Below are 25,545 nucleotides of genomic sequence, written 5' to 3' on the forward strand. Positions count from 1 at the left end.
CCATGCAAGATGATGACAAAGAGAGTTTGCTTGAGGAGTGTAGTGACTCTGGACCGAACGGGTACCCTACAAACCCCGACATCAGATCCCCGGCAAGCTTAAAAGAATATGAAACGGATATCAGAAAGAAGAGCCAGTTCAAAGAAAGGCTCCGAACCATCCAAGACGGCGACAAAGTGAGTTTACTTGAGGAGTGTAGTGAGTCTGGTGGACCAGATCAAAGAAAAGACCACAGAGCTCCCTTAGAGATACCAGCTTATGATTTAACTGAAGAAACAGAGAGTGAAGAAGAGGGCATCGAGTCAGAACAAGAGCAAGACCAAAGAAAAGCTGAACCCAGCCAAGAATCAACTATTACCCCATTCATCACAAAGTCGAAAGATGAGATACTTCAACAGATTGCTCTGGCCAGACAAGAACTGCAAGAGACTGCCAGGCGGAGAGCCCACTTATCAGCAGCCTTCGAGCGCCATAAGGGGAGCCTCCAACGTATGGCCAACACCTCAAGCCACAAGGAACATGACCCTACACAAAGTAAAGTAAGAGACCTTACCTTCCAGTATGAATGAGAAACCAAAGAAAACAGTGCCAGTAACCAACCCAAAATGACAAGAAAGATGAATTTTGAAGGAAAAGAGCCAAGAAAGGTTAGTCAGAAGTCAGACAGAGTCATGATGTCCTGGAGCCGATGCCCACAGATGCAAGACGAATTTCCCTGCAAAACGGGACTCGACTCTACCAAGTTATCGGAGACCCCTGGGGCATAGAGGGAGACGGACTGTTAGTTTTCACAAATGATAACTTCAAGATCCATAATACCAAATTCAGAAAGAGGTTAAGAGCCCAGGCAGGGGGAGATTACAAACAAGAGGTTCGAGAGCTGAGGAAACAAGTGAGCCAGAACAAAGCAACCAAAGTGCATCTGACTAGTGGGGCCGACCTCGCTTATTATGCTGTAATCCACTCTCCCATTGCCGCTTACAAAAAGGGTGAAGACTTGAAAGAGTACAGAGAGAAAATGTGGGTAGCCCTGAAAGAAGGACTGAATGCTGCCATCAACCACGGCCTCAGAAGGGTAACAATATGCCTAGACGGACTGAGATTGCATAACCTGCCATGGGAGTCGGCAGAAAAAGTAGCCATTGCAACAGCACACCATGTAGTCAAGAATCTGCTGACAGATGCCTCACTGACCGAAATAGTCATCATCACTTCCCTTAGCCAGCATGAGAGTCGGAGGAAGATAGAGCTGGCATTAGTAGAAAGGATGGATGAGAAGAAGCCGAAAGATCCTCCTCAATTAGAGATTTCAAGAATCAAACAAGGCAGTGAAATCAAACCACACCCTGATGAAAAACGCTATCTGCATAAGAGTGAGACCAACCAAGCCCGCCTGGAGAAAAGACCAAAATCAGCAAAGAGGGACGCAGCTGCCCCTTCAACCTCCGTGCTGGCTGTGGAACATAGCCTAGCTAGTTGCAGCCCGGAAGATCTAGATGAAACAGAGCAGGTTCCAACAAAAGATTTAAAAGCAAAGAAGAAGATAAGACAAAGTCTAGCCCAAGAGGAGATCCTGAGTCCATTTAAAATGGAGCCCTTGAACCCAGAAAGAGAAGATAGTCAGTGGCTCGGAAGAAGAAGAACCATCAGAACGGGAGACCTCTGGGGCAGAGAGTGATGACAGTGAAAGCCTTTTTTCAATCCCAGTGCAGCCGGCAACCCCTCACAAGCCACTCAAAGTAGGACAGAGAAAAGGGTAAAAGAAAGCACTGGAAGTGTTTGACATCTACCGGGTCTAAGAAAGAATGGCCAGAAACCTGACATGGGGGCCGGTTCAAGTGAATGATGGCCGTCGAGCGTACATACCAGAAGCTGGACAGAGAGACTATCACATCCCGGCTGTATGGGCTGACCGCCTGGAAGACAAAGTCGAACTCAGGGTAAAAGCAACAGTTGGAGAATGGGCCAACGTCCTAATGATGCCATCGTACCACACCTTAGCAACTTATCAGCCCCTGACCAGCAAGTTCAGATCTGCTTATGTTGGAGTTGTGCATGATGTGATGTTAAGAAGACTAAAGAAAGCCGCATACAAGTATGCACAAGAGATCGAGCGACAGGTTGATGAGTTGTCAGCCGAGGAAGAAGGGGAAGAACCTCCACTGCCGTCAGCACTGCTCTCCACAAGCAAGCCCACAGGGAAGTTGTCTGAACAACACACGGCATTCAGCCCTGAAGCTGATGTTTTTTGTGAGTACAAAAAGATCAAGACCTTAGTTAGAGAGAAAATATCAGAAGAAAGCAATGAAGATTACATCAAATATGTGTGGCCGATAATTACCAATGCTACTGAAAGTGATGAAGCTAAAACGTTGTGGCTGAGCCATGTAACAGCCCATCCCTTAGACAAGCAAGGAACAGCTCAAAGCCATTATAGGAGGTTGGTGTTGGAAGACATGGATGATGAAGACTCCCAGATCAAAAGAGCTAGACTGCGCATGGATGGAGGTCAGCGCCTTGCACCGGTGTGGCATGTGCTTAAGCAAACAATCTCACCAGCTAGATACGTGAAAGCCCTCCGAGAAGTAACCAAAGGGAGGAGAGGAGAGATAGCTTTTGCTAAAATGCTGATGCAGGGTACACAGTTCCACAGATGGATCAAGCAGTGATTTCTTATGATCTGGAGCAGCAGTTTTATGAAGAAAGAAGAACGAAAGAGGCAGGACAAGGGGCCAAACCAACAACTAAGGCCAGTGTGAAAGCTCCAGCCAACCCCCCTAACAGACCACTGCTCCAGAGAAGAGAAGAACCGCAAAGAAGATTTCACGGACCACCAGCATCACAAGGCCCACAAAAAAAAAACACCTTTCTCCCTAGAGAAGAGTACGACAAACTGTCCTCTGAAGAAAAGAAGGTCCTCTTCGAGTCCGAAGGGACCGGTGGGCCTGCCAAGTAATGATGACACGGCCGCGAGTCACCCTGGAAAATGCCTACTGGAAAGGGGACGAAATCTACACAGAAGTGGGAGAAGAACCCTATCTAGTGGACACCGGGGCTGAGGTATCCATGACTCGCAGAGGCCTAAAGACGACAGGATACCTTACGGTCCAATTTGCCAACGGGACCATAGAAGAGATGCCGTATGGAACTTGGCAAGGAATCATTTGGGTGAAGGGTCCATACAACCTCATCACCGTCACAGACTTGAAAGAACTCAACAAACCATGGGGAAAGCGCAGCTCTCTATCTCAAAGGTTCAGCCAGCTACGGTCAAGGTTAGTAAAAGTAGGATCGACTCAGAGTGGAACTGGGGCTCAAGAGTGGTACAAAGCAGTAGATGTGCCAGAAGTAACTGAACAGAAGCTGAAAGAAAGCGACTTCTCCCTGGCTGGGAAAGAGAAGTTGCGTAAGATCATCACCTCAGCTAATGTGGCCCGGTTCAAGAACGACTGTGGAGATTTGGGACCGAAGTATGTACACCTCATACAAGGGGGAGTGCATCCACCTGTTCGACAGTACCCCCTGAACCCGGGTGCTGTTGAAGAAATGGATAAAATAGTAAAAGAATTGAGCGCTCTAGGAATCATCAGAGAAGAGCTAAATCCCATCACTAACAGTCCCATTCAAGCAGTAAAGAAACCAGAGTCAGCAGGAGGAGGTTGGAGGCCAGTAATCAACTTCAAGGCCCTCAATCGAAGAACCATAACAAACCGAGCCAGCCTAATCAATCCCCAAGGAGCATTGAAGACGCTAAGAGTCAAGAAATATAAATCCTGCATTGACTTAGCAAATGAATTTTTCTTCCTCAGACTCGCAAAGCAATCACAAGGCAAGAGTTATGTGTGGCATAGGTTACCTCAAGGGTATAGGAACTCCCCTAATGTGTTCCAGTCAGCTGTGATGGAGGTTTTGGGTGACCTAGGAGCAACAGTGTACATAGATGATGTGTTCATTGCAGACGACACCGAAGAGGAGCACCTAAAGAGACTGCAAACAGTGGTGGAGAGAATCACAGCAGCAGGTTTGAAGCTGAATCTCAAGAAATGCCAGTTTGGACAGTTTCAGGTTAACTACCTAGGGTTCCAAGTGACAACAGATTTGGGACTCTCAGAAGGATATTGAGAAAAGCTGGCACAAATCAAGCCACCTGAATCTGAAAATGATCTACAAAAGATTTTGGGATTCTGCAATTATGTGAGAGATCATGTTCCTAATTATCAAAGATATGCTAAGCCGTTATATGCCTGCCTAAAGAAGCGAGAAGGAGAAGAAAAAATGACAAAGAAAAATTGGACATGGACTGCATCAAACCAGAACGACCTGGATAAGTTCAAAAGAGCAATCCAAGAAGCCGTGAGGTTGGAACCGAGGAACTTGACTGAAAAGTTGGTGGCCGAGATCAGCTGTGAAGATGAGGACTCCATGCTGAAAGTAAGCAATGAAAATGGGGGGTTAGTAACGTTGTGGAGTTACACTTTGTCATCTGTAGAGAAGAAATTCCCCCAAGAAGAAAAAGAGTTAGCAGCTAGATACTGGAGCACCTTAAAAGACCTAGCACAAGGACAGCAGATTAAAGTCATCACCCAGAGCCAAGTCCACAAGTATCTCAGAAAGGGGACAGCGGAAAGCACAAAAGCAACAAATACAAGGTGGGGAAGATGGGAAGACATACTGCTGGACCCCGACCTTGAGATTGGCCCAGCACAACCAGCCGAGAAGAAAACACCCTTAGAGCTGTCTGTGACAGAAAGGCCGCCAGAGTGGGTCCTATACACTGATGGTTCGAAGAAAGGACTGGATCAGATGGCCTACTGGGGGTTTATTCTCAAACAGCACGGTCAAGAGAGGTGCCGCCAGAAAGGTAAAACTCCCGGTAGTGCACAGACGGGAGAAGTGACAGCAGTACTGGAAGGAATGTTAGAGTTGATGAAGAGAAGAATCAAGACAGCAAAGATAATCACAGACAGCCACTACTGTGCACAAGCCTTGAACGAAGACTTATCCATCTGGGAGGAGAATGGATTTGAAAGCGCCAAAGAAAAGTTAGTGGCCCATCACGATCTGTGGAAGAAGATCGCCAAGTTGAGAATGAGCCTGGAACTTGAAGTGGAGCACCAAAAGGCTCATACCCGAGAAGGGGCTCACTGGCGTGGAAATGATGAGGTGGATCGCTATGTTCAACAGAGAAAAGTTGTCTTTGTTGGGATTGAGAAGTGGGACAGAACGCCCCTAGGATGGGCGGTCCCTGAAGACTACGTGGTGAGGTGGTATGGAGTGTGCATGAGGCCTTAGGACATGCAGGCGTGCTGCCTACCCGTAAAGAATTGGAAGAGCAGGACCTCTGGATCCCTATGAAACACATCCACCGTGTACTACGGGACTATGAAGTATGTGGTTAATAGAACACAGGACGCCGTGGACAGCGGCTGGAAGGTCTGACCATCAAGAGCACCATCCCCTGGGGCTCAGTGTGCATGGATGTCATGGGCCCCATGGGGATAACAGGGAAGAAAGGTGAGAAATACCTCCTGGTGCTAGTAGACTCAATGTCAGGGTATGTAACTGTAAGAGCAGCAAGGAGAGCCAACGGCAGCAGTGTCGTTGCCATGCTGGAGCAAGTCTGTAGTTCCCTTGGGGTGCCTAAGGAACTGCGAACAGACAATGGGACTCATTTTCGCAACGCACAGGTTGACCACTGGTGCCAGAGACATGGAGTAATGAGAGTGTATTCTCCACCATACACTCCCCAAGCAAATGGAGTGGTGGAACGCAACATAGGTCTGGTGAAAAACTGGATAGCAAAAAATGCTAATTCTCGTGACTGGAGCACCAAAGCTGTAGAAATAGGGCAAGCACTGAATGACAGACATCGAGTCAGTAGGCCCTCCCCTGCTGCAGAACTCAACCAACTACCATTTTCTTCACAAGAATTGAGGCGGAGCTCCAATGAGAAAACAGGGAAGCCAACTCCTAGGGTGCCATTCCATGAGGGACAACGAGTGTGGGTGAGAGCACGAGATCACCCTGTGTCGACAGCAGTGAAACCCAAGTACGACACCACTGACATTGTGAAGCAAGTATTAGATCGTAACACAGTGTTGTTACAGAAGAGAGGGATTCCAGGAGTTGAACAGCTCAAACCAATTCTCAGCTAAGGATAACCAGAAACCGGAGAGATGGCCAGTGAACCAAGCACCATGCCACCCTACATCAGACTGGCCACTATATATGGGGTGGTTGCCATTCGAAGAACCACTTCAGGGCTTTGGGCAGGAAGAGCCTTGAAGAAATTGGAACTTGCTAAAAAAGGATTCCTGTCAACAGAAGATGAAATGCTGTGGTGACGAGAGGTCAAGAACTGTTGCGCAATCTGCTCGGGCCCAAGTCAGCTCAAAGTCCGCTGGGAAGGACAAGGACGAGAGAAACCACTACATCATAACACAGGTGGCAATGAGTTAGACAAACTGCCGTTACCTTTAACTGCCCGTCAAGGTAACAGACATCTTCATTTGTGGGTCATGCCAGTTCATTTCTTAAGTACTGTGATTCCTGTGGAGCCCAGACAAGATCAGGAAGGCTGATGCAGGTGGTTCAGGCAGAGGGGTGGCAAATAAAGCGATTTTATGACCTACTCAGATCCTTTAAACCGCATCCTGCTGAAGGAAGCCCTGCACCGTATAGACAAGCCACCCAGGACCAAGACAGTGTGGTATTAATAGCTCGACCATCAGCTCCTGGATAGGGGACCAACAAATCTGCTGACAGCATCAGTCAGGGAGTCCTGGCCATATGATCCAGCCTCTGGCCAGGTAAGCCAGAAAATATATCTCTGGAATAGTTTATACAAATAAAGTTTATCTCAGGCTATGTTGTGATATCACCGGTCTGAAGTGTAGTCTTATGATGGTCTTTGCGTAGACGAAATTTAAAGGAACGTTTTGATCCGATTTAATTTCTATATTGATATTTTCTGATAGTGGGCGGGGTTAAACGTCAGAGCAATCATATCACTGAAGTCGCCTTGTACTTTGACGGTCCGCAGTAAAGGTGCAAAAAAGTGTTTGAAAAACACTTCCATCTCTGTCTTGAGTTGAATAACGCTGTTATAGTAGCCAGCTCTGATCCTTTGCATATTGATCTCCACATCACCAACCTTCCTCCATTCAAAGTAGGCATCATGATCCGGTAAATTATGCCATGTATGAGGATATGAAATCTCGGCTAATGCAACCATCCATTGGCATTCTAAATCAATATGTTGAGCTAAATTTACACGGAAACTTGAACTGGTATTATTTTTAAACACTTCCATGCTAGCATTAGATGGAAGAGTAACGTAAAAGCCATCATCCTCTAACTGACGGTTCATGATGCTGTGTCAACTGTGAGGTTTAGTGCAAACCTTTTTATACGTTACGAAGTTCATCAAACCTGATCCAACTGTTGAATTTCTCAGGCCAGTTTTTCCAGCTTACAAAAACCTGTTTGACACCTTTGACTGTACGTCGTTTTAATATGTTTTCCACTTGATACATCTTGTCGTTAAATATTTTTACTTTTTGAAGCTCCTCTGCGTAAAAGGAACCCTCGATAGGTTCTCAATCGAAATCTTTGAGTTTGTATACAGGAGGAGATCGGGGTATCTGCTCTTCATCCGTAAAACTCAGTTTGTATTTTTTGTCCAACATTCCACGGACTTTGGATATTCTGACAAGATCCCCTTGTTTAAAAGTTGTCACTGAGTCCTTGCAATATCTGTTGGACTTAACTTCATACAGATTCTGAAACACTTGAAAGGCACTCTGTGAGGTCACTTCAATAGGGCTCATTTTAATGCTGGAGTAGTAGCTGTGGTTGTAGCTTCTGGCTAGGTTTTGCAGGACATCGACATACCACCGGGTGTTGTTAGCTGTAAAATATCTCCACATCCTTGTTTTTAATGTGCGGTTAAATCTCTCGACCACTGAAGCTTTTGCTTCACTCGCTGTCGCGAAATGTTCAATACCGTGTTTCTCCATTAAAACCTTAAATTTCTTGTTAAAAAATTCTTTACCGGCATCAGTCTGAAGTTTTTTGGGGATCTGACTTTCTTTAAAAACTGATTCAAATGCCTTTACCACCTCAGCGGCTGTTTTCCTCTTCAAAACTCGTACATACGCCCTTTTTGAAAAGATGTCAATGATGGTTAATAAATAATTATAACCATAATTTTCCTTGGCCAGAACTTGCATGTCACAGAGATCAGCCTGGAACTGTCTCAATGGTCTGGTGACAAAAATTTTGTTTCTCGGGAACTTTATTCTTGCAGGTTTATGTAGAGTATAGGTATCTTCTCCTGATAAAATATCTTAAATTTTTTCAACCGCAACCTTCTTTCCCGTTTCATCTTGCATAACCCTCCTCAACCTATCTACACCCCAAAACTTAATATACTTTCTTCATCAACCGTCTTCCTACCATCTCTGCCTTATGCTCACTCTGACGATTACTTGTTAAATAATGAGAAAAAAACACACCGGAGGGTAGATTTATCTCTTTTTTTATTTTTTTATTTAATAGTAAAAAGAAAAAAAAAATCAGATAAAATGCAGATTAATGCAGATGAATTCAAACACTACAAGCTTTTTAAACAACACTTTCGGGAAAGGTTAATATGTTCCCACTTTAATTGTATTTAATAGTAAAAAAGAAAAAAAAAAAGAAGAAAAATCATATAATGCAAATTAATTAAAGTACTGGAATACTAAAAATGATACAACAAGTCATCAAACATGTGAGATCAGTTTGTCAGTCCGTAGCACTCTGAAACAGAGTTAAGTTGTTTGAGGTGTTTCTCTTTGGCCATGCAATCATAAACGTGTGCTATTGCAATGTGGATGCCTTGTACCGATTTCAGTTCATATAAAACCGTCTCTGCAATCGTTTTCACTCTGAAGTCATCCGCTTGTATGCGTCGAAGTATCAGAAGATTCTGAATAGCAGGAATGAGTTTGGGGGTTACGAGTCGTCGCACGATGCGTTGAAGGTTGACTTGGTAATAATCCTCCCCCAATACCTCCAAGCATTGGTGCTGACGCTGGCTCGGGTGGTTCGTTATGCACCCATAGCAGGTTTCTCTGAGATAGTTCAAAGAGGTTATGTTGAATAAATGAAGTATTGCTGTTTTCACTGTATTGATGAGGGTGGTTGAGAACCAACTGTCAATTTCGTCCCCCTGGTTACTCTCATCCTCCGCTGAAGGCTGAGGGTCCTGCATCGGTTCCAGGGTTTGTGTAGGGGCTTCGGTAGAGGGTGAGTAGCTGGTAGCTACCTCATCCTCCACGACCACCTTCTTGTCTACAGGCAGGACATTTGTGTCTACAGACTCAGCCATGAATAGCGGCGATGGTGAGTAGAGGTCTGGAGAAGGCGGTTGATACATTTTCATGTTGTATCCTGTAGGTGATGCAGGACTGAAGTGGGTCTCTGAGAATGAGGACATTGAGGTGGATGGTTTGGGAGCAAAGCGGTTGGATCTCTGACCCGAAATAATTAAAACAGTACTCAGAAATATTCTCTCCTCAAACAATACTCACGAGAGGGTACTTTTATTCTTCAAAAAGCGCACAGTGTCATATTAATCACAAATTCCAGAAGTCACCCTGGCCTCCAGTCTGTGCAGGGTGGTTTTTATACAGATACAAAGCATTGGTGTGTATTTGGGCCTTCTTAACCAATTGAAATCATTCTTCTCCTTTACATAACATTCCTTGGCACATTCACACTGTTATCTCTACTTTTTCTGAGAATACACTCCGGCCCAACATCTGGAAAACATCAGATTGGCGTACGTGACAACACTCTCATGACTTTATTAAGATTGCCAGGTCTGTTGACCTGGCAGTGTTCACCAGTTTTCCTGGTTGCCTGCAATAACAAGTTCATTTGTCTTTCCTCTCGCCAAGAACTTTCCTCTAATGTAATCTGTTTCCCAGCTTGCATGTCTCCACTCAGAGTGAACTTATCACAGAGTTCATTTTATTATGGTAAAGACAATAATAACACTTTTGTCTAATTAAACAGAGCTTTACGCTTCCACATATTCCCCCTAATTAGGTTTTAAGCTAATTAACAGCTGAGAGAGGTCTTATATTCATATTGTAAATATCCTGTGATTATATGTGATGTAGTCAAGTGATTAAACGAATAAAAATGTGAACGATTATAAAAGAAATTGAAGATACTCTATGTACAATATTAAGCAACCCTAAATGATTGTTCTTGTTTAGGTCTGAAATTTCGGATTCAACTAATTAATTAAGATCCTATTTAGAGCTTCTATGCGCACATTATTTTAACTGTGTTTGACTATGCTAAACTAAACCTATTCACTAATTAGACCAAATCCGGCTACTCTGTAGCTTTTCCCAAAAGTCTCCTTCAGGAACACATCTAATCAACTCACCCATGGAAAACATCCATGTCAGTCAAACTCCCAAGCTTACGTATCGATGAAGGGGACGTTCAGGTCGGCTTAGGTCACACCAGTCGAAAAACCCACCCGTCCTAAAAGGCGGGGAAAAACGTCTGGAGGCCTCAGAGAAATCCCATTCTCGTCCAATCTGAACAAGAGATCTCTGTTTTTAATCTAATGTGTCATTATCATCTATTTTACGGACGTTTCATGCCAATCAGGTCCTGGTTCATCATTCCTATTCACCATAATATTTGTAACAGAAAACATTGACCATGTTGAACCTCTGGAGCTGAATATCACTTGAATGGATGCTCCCATTCTATCAGAGTGCATAAACAGCCTGAATCAATTCAGAACATTAAAACGACATAAAGACAAACTTAAAGTTATTACAGAAAATAGAAAAACATCAGTAAAATTCTCAGCAGCAACACAGTGTAGTTCAGTCTCTGTCCTTGGTCTTCCTGGAACTTTCTTTAGTCTCTGCGATTGGTCTTTTCGACTTTATTGTTCTGCCATCGCATTTATCCTGGTTCAGGGTCCCACAAAGTCTTCATGTGTCCATCGGTCTCTGAGTCCAACGCCCAAAAAGGTTACTTGTACTGCCAGTCTCTGGATTGGTGTCATTCTGAGAAGACAGAGAATACTGACCAGTATCCTGCTAACCCATGACATTAAAGTACCACATGTCTAATTAAACATCCTTTCTTGATGTCTCCACAGTCCGATTACTGTTTTTGTCCTTTTAACTCCTCCACATATTCTCCTCTAAACCATACAAAGCTCTATAAAATCACCGAATATGAAACCAACTAATGTACTTGGTATTAAAACTTAAGTTGTGCAAAAAGGAGATTGTTGTAACTTCAGGGTTAACCCAGGCCAAAATAACAACCAAACAGATCTGCCTTTAATGGATAAACCTGACCTGATAAAGGAAATTGAAACCAAAGACATTCATCTTACCTTCCTAAATTAACAGAAACAGGAGAAAACGTTGTACAACAAAAATGGCAGTCAAATCCTTACTAATCTCCTCTTAATTATTACATCATACATGTTATCCAAGCATTAGACGTCAGGGAACCTGTTCAGATCATAGTTGTAACAGAAGTATCGCATGTAAATTGGGTGTTGTTGCATCGGTAGCATCACCTTTTCTGTATTTCCTTAGTGTCCTTTTTCTGTATTTCCTCAACGTCCTCCGTTGTCATGGTCCAATGCGATGATGACGTTAAAAGGGGTGTGATAACTTTCACAGTAGTGTTCATACTCCAGCCCCGAGTACATAGGAATCATTTTCCATTCTGAAAACAAAATAATTATGAGCAGAAATGAAATTTTGAAACCAAATTTAATCAGAATCAGAATCAGAATCAGAAAAGCTTTATTGCCAAGTACGTTTTTGGACATACAAGGAATTTGTTTTGGCGTAGTCGGTGCAATACAGTACAAATTAAACAGTACAAACATATCTACAATATAATATAAATATAAGTGCACAGTTTTAAGTGAGTGAGAGTAAATATAGAGCAGTATAAGATGCAAGAGCAGTACAACAGTGCAGGTGATCATTGTGCAAGTAAAGCAGTGCAAGTAAGCAGGAGTCCAAGCTGAGCGTTAATGTAACGCATAGAGTTACAGGTTACAGGTGTCCTGTCAGCAAAAAAAGGGGGGGTGTGGGGGAAAGGGGGAATGTCAGGGTGGTTTCCGGGCTTTGTTAACCAGGCTGGTGGCAGATGGGAAAAAACAAGTTAAACTTCTAGAGTAAAATTGTGCTGCAGCAAATATAAAATACATAAAGTTCTTAAGAAAATAAAATAAATGGTCAAACCATTTTCCATTCAGTAATAACTTTCTTCTAAAAGCTCTCTGAATGACAACCCAGGTCCAGCCTCCAGCCTCAACAAAGGGTAACATTCTGTAGGTCAATTTGGTTCCCTCTCATCACCTGTAAAAGGCTATTGATAGAGAGATCTGAACTGCTCCTTTTAGCAGTCATAATCAATTATATTTGCTCAGGGTTTTCATGCAAAAGATAGAAACAGAAGTTAGCACGGATAGTTCAAGCAATCACCTTTTCCCCTGGAAGCATGAAGTGCCATTCTACCTCACCCTATCAGCATAGAAATTGTTCTAAACTATGTATTTCTCAGACATTATTCTGAAAAGAGAGATTGACATTGCTAACTACTGTGTTTTTGTACAGTAAGTAAAAAAGTTAAACAGTCTTCAATTTTATCCTGTGCCTAAAAATAGTATGTTTGGTGCGCATTTATTATCATTCGGAAATTAGTTATTTTATAAAACCGTGTGTGTCCTCACCTCATGTATTATTTTATTTTTAAATCGATCTCATAAACTTTTGACTTAACCCCCCTTTGATCAGAGAGATACATCAGAACATTTAGATGTGTTGTTCAGGCTTCACCAATAAGCTCAGGTTTCCCTCTTATTCGACTGAAGACATGAGCCTTGTCACTTATGTACTTCAAATGGTCCTCTTACTCACAGATAAATGTTTCTTTTTTGATATTAGATGCTGTTTTTAAATGAGAGATGCATGTTTGAGATGATGCATCCCAGTTTCTGCTATTTTGTTAATGTATCAAATTTCAGCTGATATTCTATAATGAACGTCATCCTGTTACAACAAACGTTCAAATGAATAAGTCAGTTTTCAGCATTCACAGTTTTCTTGTTTATTGACATTCTTTGTCCTTATAAGTGTGACTTCTATTCCAAGTGTTTAGCCCTTATTTCTCTGTATTCAGGGTGCGAATACTTAATGGAGTCTGTAATTTTTGCTTTGTCTAAAGAATGTGATGTTTGGCATTGTAGAGACAACGCCTGGAAATTATCAACACAGAAGACAACCAATTCCAAAGGAAGCAGTTCATTCCTCCCTCCTATGATATAAACCTCTTAGTTTGCTAACACTCTGAGACCTTGTTTTTAGCCACGTCAAGCACCGCTGCTGTTTTCAACTAACAAGGATTATGTTAATTTATTATTGTCTGTACACACAGTCAAAAAGTTCCCCATATAATTATTGAAAGACATCCAGATCACAAGGCACTTTCTCTGTTTGCGAAAGAGATGTCAAAGCTACTTTTTGCCTTAAAGGGGACATTACTTTTTCCTAATAACTTCCCTACACTAACAAACATTTAATAAAATCCATTGTTTAAAGAAAACAAGAAACCTATTTCATTTGGTACATATATACTACCATTGTGCATCTCAAACACTCATTTATCTGTGAAAGACTTACTTGCGAAAACTTAGAATCCAGTATCCTATACTGTAAAAACCTTTCAGTCGTGCAGGATTGTAAATTTATTCAAGTTCTTGTTTTAAATTCTCTACGCAACTTTTCTAAGTCAAAACCCTGTTCTTTATATACTTATTATCTCTGTCTCTGTTCTGGGATCTAATCCAAAAAACATTTCCTAACTCTACTCGCATTCTGAAGAATGTTTCCTGGACTTTCATTCTCAGCTAATATGTTAGAGGTTAAACTTCCCACAGAGTTTTTCTTGGGATCTAGGGTAACACCTTCAGTCATTAAAAGTGTCATTGCCATTACTATCATTTGAACTTTGTTGTGCATTTGTATTCCTAGCCCTAAATTCCTTTATTTTCTCATCCGTTAGTCCTTAACATGTAGTGTAGTGAGATTGGGTCAAATATTGTCTGGCTCCAGTTGTTGTTGGACAACTGTTAGCACAAAAATGTTCATAGTTCCTCAGAGTTTTGTCTGTCTCTGATCAGTATCCTTGAAGAAACCTTATAATCACTAACCGTATGTTTGATTGATTTTGTGCATAAATCATCGTTTGTTCTGCTTTTTCCAGTTCATTCCTCATAATAAGTTGCATATTAATCATATTGGTTTTGCAGTTAGTTCCCGGTGGGGGTCCTCAACAAAAACAGATAAATAAATACTCCTTCGACCAAAAACTCAGAACTGCCAGTTTTGTCATTCGAAAACATTTTCCTGTTGGATTTTATCCACTAAAAGCGCAATTCTACGCAAGTCACCTCCAGTCTAACATCATAAACAACTATCTGAAGTCTATTCCTCAACATATTTTTTATGCCTCTAATCCTTAGGAAAACTACTGTTTGCTAACACTGATGTTTTTCAACAATTTCACATTCAGCACAAATACTTAAAGGTAGAAAAAAAAAGAAGAATATTCAACAGTGTTATTTTTTGAAGCAACTTAGTAAACTGCTTACAATTATTTAAATATTTCAAATGTTCTACACCTAGTTTGCCATATAGTCTGCCTAGCAACTGAAAATTGTTTTTAATTGTCCCATCGTTTACTTGTTGTCCTAACTATGTGAATGCTTTCCTTTTCAAATGTACTCGACACATGGATAGTATTGTAGGAATGACGTAATGGTATCCCTATCGCCACCTCCAGTTTAAATTGGATAAATCCTGAGGCAACATTACGGTTGTTTTTGTTCCTTACCTTCCCCTATGTAACAAAGCATTTGATAGCACTTGCATGTCTTCCATTGGAACAAGGTGGGTAAAAAGCAAAAGATTAGCAGCTTCTGAAACAAAAGAAAAGAGAAAACTTAAAGCAATACAGTTAGTTATTTGTTAGTCAGATTATAAATGCAACTCATGCAATCAAACCCTGGGCCTGTTTGTGTCACTTAATAGTGAGGCTGAATCTGTTCCATTATGAAACATCTCTGGTCCCATAATGTTCATCTGTGTTGCTGCACATTTCATAGCTGACAGTTTCAAAGGAGATCATGGTAACGTCGGACATGTACCTATTTCTTATGCAGAAAGAACAAAACAAAGCAATTAATTAACAACAAAGTTTTGCAGAAAGTCACATTTTTTTAAATATTAAAATAAGATTCCCATAAATAAATAAAAAATTAAACAATCAACAAAGGATTCAAATTAAACTGAAAATATGAGCTTAAAATTGAATGCAAAGACATATATTAAATTTCCAACCAACAGCTAATCTGCTTCTGAACTCATAGAGACTGTTCTGATATCAGTTCTTCAGCTTTTTAAGGTCAAAGCATCTACAGTGAAACATTTTTATTAAATACCAAGTGTATTTCGTAGTAGTAACCTAACCTGTCTATTGACATTATATATACATATATATACAACTTCTCAGGTTCTCCTCCGCCCCCCTTTAAACATGTCTTACTGAGTGGGGCGTCAACGATTTTGCAACTTTTGACTTTGTTAGACTCTTAATTCCCATTACAGTATTTGCTCAAATGCTGTATTAATTTGTTTAAAATGTCTTGTTACTCTGAGCTTTTTAATTTGTCCCATTTTAACCTCTTGAATATCTTATATACCTTTATAAAGTGAACTTGTATTTATCATCTGGTTGGAGCTCAAAAGACAATGAATTATTTTGCTAATGAAAGAACTCATGATGGCCATCAATGTTTTGTTTAGTAGCTGTTTAATTTTGTCGCTTATTCTAATTCAATTTCAAAACTACGTTATTAGTCCCCAAGTGATTAATAAACAAATTTGGCCAAATTGTTTTATTTTATTTATTTATTTTATTTAAGATTTGAGAGGTATTTGGTTATTCCATGTTTTGTAAACAGAAAACTGAACTTAATTGATCTAAGTGAATCTTTTTAGCACATCTTGCATTTTATCTCTTCAGCCTCTGGTGCTGCTCTGTCCAAAGCCTTGTTAACGTGTTTGGAGATCATTCCTTTGCTCGCCCTTTTATTTTGTCGGCCCCAACATTCTTCTCTGTCATCTGAGGTCTGAGCAGGCCTTGTGCCAGTGCTCCGTTGTCCACGCAGGTTCTGCTGCAGATGTTCAGTTTGGTTCTCCGTGTTAACAGGCTGTAATTCACTGAGTAATCCGTCAGAAAAAATACCAGGCAGCTTCCTTCATGAGACTTTGTCTCGATACAACAGACACAATATTGTCAACCCTTCTGCCATAACAGAACATTTCCATTCTTTAATGGCTGCATTATTGTTTCTGCTAGATGAGTTCATTTGTTTGTTTATTTATTTATTCTTAAGCATAAAAACTTTGTATTTGTAAATTATTATCATGTCACTGTTTGTAAAACTTTGCAAAACCGCTTAAATTTCATCTTTCTAATATTAATTTTGTTGAGGTACTCGGCAAAATTGGCAAAGTTCTCCCAATAGCAAAATCCATAACATTACCATTGTAATTATTAAATGATAAGGCGATGTAGCACATATCATAAGCCAGTAACTTACTATTCATATTCCTTTTTAACTGTTCCTTATTTGTTTAGTTTTTTTTTCATTAAGTCATTGTATCATTCTGTCCCCTAATGTTTAATCTAAAGACACAATAATTCTGGCATGAACCAACTAAAATCTCTAGTAAAATCCTTTCCTTCCTACAATAAATTAATTAAATTGATCACAAGTCATTTCTCTTCACCTGTCTGAGATTTAATCATTAAATCAAACTGTATTCTCTGTTTTTCCTTTATTCCTCTTGGTTTGTTACATCTCTCACTTTCTGATTTTTACATTGTTCAACAAAATAAAGTAACCAAAAACCCATATTACACTAAAAACACATTTGCACATTAACTAAGCAAGGATAAAGCATAGACTGTCATATTGTATTATCCCACCATTCAGGTTAATGAAACAGTTTGAACATGATCCAAGAATTTGTTCCACCCACTAAAATATTTTAAAGTTGATGCTTTCTATGGTTAAATCTAAGAACTCGAAATATGCTAAAAATAAGGAATATACCTTGATAAAGATTAATTTCTGATTCTATACTTTTAGAGAAGTTCTTTTCATCAAATTTCTCCAAAATATGTAATCAACTGCATGATTAAACTTTCATTATTCTTTGTAGAAGGCAAACCAAAATGAAACATTAATGAACTACAGTAAAATGAAAAGTAGACAGTAGAAGCTCTGGGCCCGGCCCCCTTTGAGCTCCGTCCCTGTGGAGGGGAACTGGGAGCCCCCCTTCTGCTCTGCTCCCAACACACTCACATGCTTAATCCCATACTGACTTTCACAGACGTGCAACACTTTCCTCCATTTCAGAAACGTTCTTCGTTTAACCATTCAGTTAAACCCCATAAAATCTTAAACATACCAGTTGTTCTTTGCTAGTTAGGAAAATATAAACACTACTTTGTATTTTCACAAAAGTCTTCCTACATCAGGCAGTCAACATTTGAGCTTCGACTAATAATAGAAAAATTATTAGGTAAAACCTGGATTCTTACTTTAATTATGGATATTCTATCAATTTTCTTGCGCATTTGTGAAGTTCATTTAGACTCCAAGGTAACTGCAGACCACTCCGCGCTCACTTGTATTTAAACTATTTAATTGTTCAATCATAAATCTGGACTTTGTGAGCACTAAGAGGTCCGCACCCAAAGAGTTCCTAAAAACCTGTCAGTCTTCTGTGAATAAATTGTCGAAAATAAAGAACAAAGGAAAAGAAAACTCGGATAAACAAATGTTAGTGACAATAAACCCACATGTATGACAGATGGATTCAACACTTAGATGAGCACAGACACAGACACATGGACAGACATTTAGACAATCATTTAGACAAACATATGCCGGCATTTGACAGTCATACATTTCTTTTTACATAATATATACATTTCGCTCCCCACATTTGTGTGTCTGTTCTTTGGTTCATGTGTGTGCGCTTTTGTATGTGTGTTATATGTTTGTGTGCTATGCATGTGTATGTGTTCGTGTGTGGGTGCTGTGTGTCACACAAGCGCAAGACTTGGCATGCGTCCAAGTGCGCGCACACAACTTGCAACCGGAAATTCCATCTCTCTAAGACTGGAGAGAGCCTTTTTTCTAGCTTTCAGTCAGTTTCTACCAGAAACTCCTTCCCATTTTAACGTATGCTTTAATTGTAATCCAACTGCATAAGTTTCTGTAGGTCTATCCCTCAAGAGTAAACAAAAAATTCAAGCCGTAATTTTAACCAGTAACAGCTAAATCTATATTTGACTTGGGCATAACTCAAAACTTAATCTAGAAACCATAAAACAAATCAAAGCAAAGCTTCTGGTGCGCACCACAAAAGCTCATCTGCTGCTTTAACACAGCAAATGAACCTTTAGAAAGCATTTAAGGTAATCAAGATCAAAACATGCAGTTTCAGTCTCTCATCACATGCAACTTGCTTTAATGGCCACACACACACACATAGATTTCAGTATGACATCACATACGGCTCACATAAATGCAAAACACCATCGTTCATACATCATTCACAGATTCATCCATCTGACATACGCTTTACATGCATCACACACAAAATACCAATCGACACACTGCCTTTCACTCAATCAGCGCTGATCAAAGCCATTCATAAACCACACCAACTTCATACGTTCTTCACACTCTCACACTCACTGACGTTCTTCCCCGGGGAGTTTGAACCTGATTTGTAGTATTATTGATGTCCCAATTGATCAATTCTCTTACTTTGTGTAAGCTCACGAGTTAATTGTTTGCTTAACTCACTTTGGTCTTTTTAACAAGATCACATTAATACTTCTGCAGAATACCGATCACCACTGCTCACCATAGAGATCTCAAACAAAAAAGAAAACACTGCAATCAACATTGCAATCTCCAAATCATGTACATGTAAAACTTCAACAGCTGTGGCCTTTTTTCCAGCGCTTTTTGCCCTCACACAGAGGCACAGTTCTCTTACTACACTTAAATCCACCGGCTAATTTTCCTCAAGGTCTCCTACGTACCTTTTCTATCAAGTTTTTTATATATATGAAATAGCAGTCTCTTAAGCAAGAAGGATTAATTCTCGGAGAGAATCAGTATTAATGCCAAGTACTATATGACAAAAAAGCTTATGCTTTGCCTTGGCATCCACAACTCAAACGGGGAGTGCGCACTTACTGTTTTAAGACTGCCTTTAGCCAATTCCAACTTTGTTTTTTTTTTTAGACAGTCTCCTTGCATGCAAGGCATTGTGAAGATTGTTAGAAGAGAGAAGAAAGAGAGTGAGACCAAAGTCTCTATCTATTCACTCCTCAGTCGAGGGACCCAGGAGGCCGAGATCCTTTCAACAAGAAAAGAGACAAGAACTCACCTCCTCCTGCTGTGGGCCCTGAACCACAGCCAACCAGGCCCCTCTCCGGATGAGCGACCGCAAACCTCTCCCTGTAGAGAACTCCCCGTACGGGCCACCAATATTTGGGAGCGAAGCGGTCGGATCTCTGAGCCGAAATAATTAAAACAGTACTCAGAAATATTCTCTCCTCAAACAATACTCATGAGAGGGTACTTTTATTCTTCAAAAATCGCACAGTGTCATATTCATCAAAAATTCCAGAAGTCACCCTGGCCTCCAGTCTGTGCAGGGTGGTTTTTATACAGATACAAAGCATTGGTGTGTATTTGGGCCTTCTTAACCAATTGAAATCATTCTTCTCCTTTACATAACATTCCTTGGCACATTCACATTGTTATCTCTACATTTTCTGAGAATACACTCCGGCCCAACATCTGGAAAACATCAGATTGGCGTACGTGACAACACTCTCATGACTTTATTAAGATTGCCAGGTCAGTTGACCTGGCAGTGTTCACCAGTTTTCCTGGTTGCCTGCAATAACAAGTACATTTGTCTTTCCTCTCGCCAAGAACTTTCCTCTAATGTAATCTGTTTCCCAGCTTGCATGTCTCCACTCAGAGTGAACTTATCACAGAGTTCATTTTATTATGGTAAAGACAATAATAACACTTTTGTCTAATTAAACAGAGCTTTACGCTTCCACAACGGTGAGAAGAGGTCTGGGGAAGGCGGATGATATGGTCCAATTTTGAAGCTTTCATCGTGCTCAGGAGAGAAGTGGATCTCTGCTCGGTGGTTGTAGAGATCCCTGTATGGTGTTGCCTCACTCATTCTCAGGATTCGGTTCTCAGTGTCTGTGAGCTTGCTGTTATCCCCCTCATATATATCATAGGAAGGGTGCGGGTCCTCAGAAGAGGGTTTGTTTTAGACGTAAAACAGGAAATGTCAGCGTTTTTTTCACTGACATGACATCGATCCAACTGCGTGAGTTGTGGAAAAGGTCGAAAAGACGCTGTCCAATTTCACTCACCTTCTCTGCCCAAGCTTCAAATGGCAGAGCCAGCATTGTCTTGAATATGCCGCAGTCCTGATTGAAAGCCTCCAACACAAACAGATCTGAGGGGTTCGTCCGGTTGTTCTTGCATCTGCTTGCCCGAAAAGACCAGCGACCATTTTCTGTTTTTTTGACCCCCACACTGCGCTAAAGAGACGTTCTCTCTCAGCTATTTCAACATCGAATGGCATATGAAACATTCTCGCCCATTTTGCAGGTCGAGGAGACAGTTCATTTTCTTCTTCTTCCTCCCTCTCCTGCATTGAGACTGCTTCAGAGCTATCATTAAGGTGCGGGATTGCAAGCCTTAACACAGCCCAGTCGCTGTGGGTGAGAGTACATAGAGCCAATGATCCATTAAATATCTCGTCTTGATCCAATTGATACAGGCAGAGTTCTCCTATTTCATACATGAAAATATAACCCCAGCTACCAACCAGAGCATATGGCTCCAAAGACCATTCTTCCTGCAGAGTGTTGAACGGGGGTCTTTGTACCTTGCAGATGTAGTATGTTGATTTCTTAGGAGCATTCAATTCACGGGATGAATGCTGGTAGACGGTCACTGGGGTTTCGCACAGAACTGACGTACCTCTTGGCCGACCCGAGGTCTGATTTTCAACCGTGGTTGTTGAAGTTGATGTTGGATCCTCATCATCGGTAGAGTATGTTGTGACGGGAATTCTGATAGGTATCTCAGATAAGGAAGTAGATATAGATGATGCAGTTGCTAGTCCATCATCTTGGCACACGTTGCGTTTCTCCTCCGCTTGACGATTAACTCTCTTAACTCTAACCATTGCTGAACGGGTGTTCTTTTCCAAAGAAAGCAGCATGTAAAGTGCAGAGTTTTATCCCTGTATTTAAAGCAAACACTAAAGCACGCCCCATTGTTTTCATTGGGTTATTCAAGGTTTAACGAGGCTTACAAACACACACCTCTATTTTTTAATTGGTGCTGATGCCATACAGTTTCTGATAAAACCATATTTGTCTTGTTCTATTTATAACATACACACCCCTGTATTATAATTTGTTTATTTAAGGTATCGCCCCTAATGATGACAACCAATCAGCATGCACGGTTATGCCCCTCGGACACACACATGTTGACCCCATGACCTCCCCGCCCCCATGATCCCCTTTAAGGTCAAAGGTCACCTGTCAAAAGTTTGATTAAAGGGTGTATTTTAGTCTCTGCCAAGCTTACCGACTTGCATATTTCTTTTTATATACAGTACAGATCAAAGGTTTGGACACACCTTCTCATTCAAAGAGTTTTCTTTATTTTCATGATAATGAATATTGTAGCTTCACACTGAAGGCATCAAAACTATGAATTAACACATGTGGAATTATATACTGAACAAAAAAGTGTGAAACAACTGAAAATATGTCTTATATCCTAGGTTCTTCAAAGTAGCCACCTTTTGCTTTGATTAATGCTACGCACACTCTTGGCATTCTGTTGATGAGCTTCAAGAGGTAGTCACCTGAAATGGTTTTCCAACAGTCTTGAAGGAGTTCCCAGAGATGCCTAGCACTTGTTGGCCCTTTTGCCTTCACTCTGCGGTCAAGCTCACTCCCAACCATCTCGATTGGGTTCAGGTCCGGTGACTGTGGAGGCCAGGCCATCTGGCGCAGCACCCTATCACTCTCCTTCTTGGTCAAATAGCCTTTACACAGCCTGTAGGTGTGTTTGGGGTCATTGTCCTGTTGAAAAATAAATGATGGTCCAACTAAAGGCAAACCGGATGGAATAGCATGCTGCTGCAAGATGCTGTGCTAGCCATGCTGGTTCAGTATTTCTTCAATTTTGAATAAATCCCCAACAGTGTCACCAGCAAAGTACCCGCACACCATCACACCTCCTCCTCCTTGCTTCAAGGTGGGAACCAGGCATGTAGAGTCCATCCGTTCACCTCTTCTGCGCCGCACAAAGACATGGTGGTTGGAACCAAAGATCTCAAACTTGGACTCATCAGACCAAAGCACAGATTTCCACTGGTCTAATGTCCATTCCTTGTGTTCTTTAGCCCAAACAAGTTTCTTCTGCTTGTTGCCTGTAATCAGCAGTGGTTTCCTAGCAACTATTTTACCATGAAGGCCTGATTCACACAGTCTCCTCTTAACAGTTGTTCTAGAGATTTGTCTGCTGCTAGAACTCTGTGTGGCATTGACCTGTTCTCTAATCTGAGCTGCTGTTAACCTGCGATTTCTGAGGCTGGTGACTCGGATGAACTTATCGTCTGCAGCAGAGGTGACTCTTGGTCTGGGGCGGTCCTCATGTGAGCCAGTTTCTTTGTAGCACCTGATGGTTTTTGCGACTGCACTTGGGGACTCTTTCAAAGTTTTCCCACTTTTTCGGACTGACTGACCTTCATTTCTTAAAGTGATGATGGCCACTCTTTTTTCTTTACTTAGCTGCTTTTTTCTTGCCATAATACAAATTCTAACAGTCTATTCAGTAGGACTATCAGCAGTGTACTGTATCCACCTCCTGCACAACACAACTGATGGTCCCAACCCCATTTATAAGGCTTGAAATCCCACTTATTAAACCTGACAGGGCACACCTGTGAAGTGAAAACCATTTCAGGTGACTACCTCTTGAAGCTCATCACCAGAATGGCAAGAGTGTGTGGAGCAGTAATCAAAGCAAAAGTTGGCTACTTTGATGAACCTAGAATATAACACATATTTTCAGTTGTTACACACTTTTTTGTTCAGTATATAATTCTGCATGTGTTAATTCATAGTTTTGATGCCTTCAGTGCGAAGCTACAATATTCATAGTCATGAAAATAAAGACAACTCTTTGAATGAGACGCACCGTCCAAATCTTTGGTCTGTACTGTATTAGCTGAGAATGTCAGTGTTGAACTGACATTCTGTCGGGGTTCTGGGGACTTCTCTTCCTTCTATGTGCTATTAACCATTCATTCACTAGATGGAGCCAGGGACCTTGGTGAGATTGGTACAGGTGTTCATCATCTGCAATCTTCTCCGGAGCTTCATAAGAGAGACGCAGCCTGCACTTCGTTGCCTGAGTGTTAGCCCACAGTGGTAACTAGACTGGCCCTAAGATTTACTCTGTTTTGTATCTCTTACGCTTAGTTCTTTGTACTCACTTCTGGTGTGGTCAAGGGATACCTGCGACCTGGCCTCCTGGTTCGGACAAGGACATCAGCTCCGATCAAATCTCCATTACCTTCCATACAAGCTCCTCGGACCAAAATTGGCTGGCCGGCTGCCTCCTGAAGCTCCGGATCAACAAACGAACCTGCCCGCTCTCCAACGTGAGTCAAGCGGACCTCCTCGCACAGCTTCACTAACCGTTCCTAGTTGAAGGTTGAAGAAGAGAACATGACTTACCTCATCCATTCAGAACCTTCACCCGGAGAGATCCAACTTCCCCAGGCTTCTACCATCCCCTCCTCTGGTGGCCTCCACCTTCTCATCCTGTAAGCAAACAATTCCTTGCCACTAAAAGTCACCATCATTCATGAAAGAAGCCATACTCACCACTCTCCCTCCTTGTGCAGCTGATTCCTGCCGCTTTCAAGTCCTGATCCAGACATCCTGTTACCGATTCAATAAACAAACATAAGAACTGTTTTTCTAGTCTCCTGAGTTCATCTACATGTGGGTCAGAGCCGTAAACATTAAGATGAGACATTCTTAATATATGTGTTATGTGATTTTACTTCAGTTCTAAACTTTAGCAGACAGGCTGAGCTGCGAGGGCCGCCCAATGCTTCCTGCAGCTGTAATTGTCATTGTTATTATTGTAAGACGAACGTTACAGTTGCTAGCAATATGAATGATAACAAGCAGGAAACTGGAATTCTATAACTTGGCGTAAGCTCTGACATCCCAGTTCCTACTTCTGAGGTCAATGGAACACAGCAATTGATGCAGTCCATCCCAATATTCTCCTAGAAAGGCTTGAACATGCTGTAGGGATCAAGGTAACAGCATTATGCTGGTTTAAGTTTTACTTGTCTGACAGATTCCAGTTTGTTCATGTAAATAATAAATCTTCTTCGCACTCCAGGGTTAATTGTAAAGTTCTTGGACCAATTCAGGAGTTGTCGTCTTTGGATCAAAGTTAGTGAAAGAAAAAACCTGCTTTGTCAATCATTTAACCTTGAATACGTCAGGTAATAAGAGGAAAGGACCTTGGTGTTGTCACTCCTTTTTCGGAATAAAAAATATCCTGTCCAGAAGTGATGCTGAAAAACTAGCCGATGCATTTGTTACTTCAAGGCTGGACTATTGTAATTCTTTACTATCAGGATGTCCACAAAATGCAGTTAAACGCCTTCAGCTGATTCAAAATGCTGCAGCAAGAGTTCTGATGAAAATTAAAAAGAGAGATCATATTTCTCCTTTTTTAGCTTCCCTTCATTGGCTCCCTGTTAAATCCAAAATAGAATTTAAAATTATCCTCCTCACATATAAAGCCCTTAATGATCTAGCTCCATCATACATCAGAGATCTGATTGTTCCATATGTTCCTAACAGCACGTCCTTCTCACACTGCAGATTTACTGGTGGTTCCTAGAGTCTCTAGGAGTAGAAGCCAGAGAGTAGATTGGGAAGCAGATCCTTTAGTTATCAGGCTCCTCTCCTGTGGAACCAGCTCCTAGTTTTAGTCCGTGAGGCAGACATCCTGTCTACTTTTAAGGCTAGGCTTAAAACTTTCCTTTTTGATAAAGCTTATAGTTAGAGTGGCTTAGGTTATCCTGAGGCTTAGGCTGCTGGAGGACATAATGACCACTTTCACCCTCTTCGCTACATTCTCAAACTACTCTCCAATTTTGCATTATTTGCTGTTATTTCAGCTTTTAACTTTATGTTCTCTCTCTTTTCTCTTCCTAGAAGCTACACCTGGCCTGGCTCTGTGTCTACCAG

At 41.3% G+C, this 25,545-nt stretch overlaps 1 long non-coding RNA gene across 1 annotated transcript; it reads right to left on the reverse strand.

Moving 5' to 3' along the window:
• Positions 1-9,550: 9,550 nt before the first annotated feature.
• On the reverse strand, positions 9,551-19,827 carry LOC124871030. The gene is made up of 2 exons (XR_007038929.1): positions 19,590-19,827; positions 9,551-11,763 (listed from the first exon to the last, which is right to left on the reverse strand). It is a non-coding gene; the product is annotated as an uncharacterized LOC124871030 (long non-coding RNA).
• Between the last annotated feature and the right edge of the window lie 5,718 nt (positions 19,828-25,545).

This window comes from Girardinichthys multiradiatus, chromosome 7, assembly GCF_021462225.1.
Source record: "Girardinichthys multiradiatus isolate DD_20200921_A chromosome 7, DD_fGirMul_XY1, whole genome shotgun sequence".
NCBI lineage: Eukaryota > Metazoa > Chordata > Actinopteri > Cyprinodontiformes > Goodeidae > Girardinichthys > Girardinichthys multiradiatus.